General features: G+C 28.9%; 1 long non-coding RNA gene across 1 annotated transcript; it reads left to right on the top strand.

The window, feature by feature from the left end:
* The first annotated feature begins 11 nt into the window (after positions 1 to 11).
* Positions 12 to 1,020, top strand: LOC105460335. The gene is made up of 2 exons (XR_975816.1): positions 12 to 99; positions 266 to 1,020. It is a non-coding gene; the product is annotated as an uncharacterized LOC105460335 (long non-coding RNA).
* Positions 1,021 to 1,433: the final 413 nt, after the last annotated feature.

Genomic DNA, 1,433 nt, shown 5'->3' with positions numbered 1-1,433 from the left:
AAAATAGTTTACACTCATCTCAAGTGTTTCGAGTTGAAATGGACATAATTGCACGGTGCCTGTACCATATATACCGTAGAAATTCATATTTTCAATATGGCAAGTATTATCGAAGTACCTTGAAAAAACTAATTTTTTGTTATGTTGCAAAATGATCGGAATTATTTTAAAAGGGCATAATTCTCTCTGCATTTGATGCTGATAGTCTTATCATTTTGTATTCTGGAAAAGCATCACTGTGATAATTGATTTATTTTATTTCCAGATGTATATAATAACACAAGTATCACAAAACAAAGGCAATGTGTGCACCACAGCTCATAGTTCGAATATCCGTTTTATACTGAAAAACGCAAATATGCACGCATATTTACATACGCATATATACATACACTCACAAAGTGACATTTGCTCATCATTTATACTCGTATAAGGCAAGACAATATTGATCACTTTTTGAAGCCTTATCGGTATATAATAGTTATATATTTCAACATGTAAGATTCTGCATTAAATGCAGAGAGAATTTTGAAATTTTGAAGTGACTTTGATCATTCTGCAATATAACAAAAATTAGTTTTTTCAAGGTACTTTCATAACACCTGCCACATTGAAAATATGAATTTCTGCGGTATATATGACACAGGCAATCATGTCCGTTCCTCAGCTCAAAACACTTGAGATGAGTGTAAACTATTTTGAGAGATACATTTTGACGAAACGCATCAAAAATTTGGGAGGCATCAAAATCAGGCCTTACAGATAATCATCCTTTAAGTCTTGTGAAATATTTTCTTTTTTTATTTTAATAATCCATTAATTATTTATACATTCTTAAACAAAAGAATATTTCTCTTCCATTAATACCAGAAAATACGAGTAAATCTACCTAAAATACAAAATTTTTCTATTTTTTAAGAAATGTATTCAAGTTTTTAATTATTAATTTATATACATATATACAAAGGTAATTTGAAAATTTTGCGACTTAACAATAAAAGCATGCAACTTTGTTTCAAATTACTTTTATTTTTTAATATGGTCTCTCCAACTTCAATGCACTTCATCTAATGATGTTTCAAGTTTTTTATGCTATTATAGAAATCCATTTCTTGAAGTTTCTCAAAATAGTTATTCATTATTATCAGTTATTTATTATTATCAGTCATCTGACGAAAATCGTCCTCCACGAAACTTTTTTAATTTTGGAAGCAGATTGAAATCTAAGAGGCTATATCTAAAGGGCTGTCTACAATACGTCGTATGTCAAATCGTAAGAATTGACCAATCACAGTTGAATGTAAGAAAAATATTTGACTATTATTGGTCAATTCTTAGTTAGTATGATATGAGTAGTGACTAACGGCTTATTGTAGAAAGTCCCTAAAGAATACATAAGATAAGAAAATTAATCGTATTCAATTTAGTTAGAG

This window comes from Wasmannia auropunctata, unplaced genomic scaffold (assembly GCF_000956235.1).
Source record: "Wasmannia auropunctata unplaced genomic scaffold, wasmannia.A_1.0 LD324073.1, whole genome shotgun sequence".
Classification (NCBI taxonomy): Eukaryota; Metazoa; Arthropoda; class Insecta; order Hymenoptera; family Formicidae; genus Wasmannia; species Wasmannia auropunctata.
This window is presented reverse-complemented; position numbering and strand designations above follow the sequence as displayed.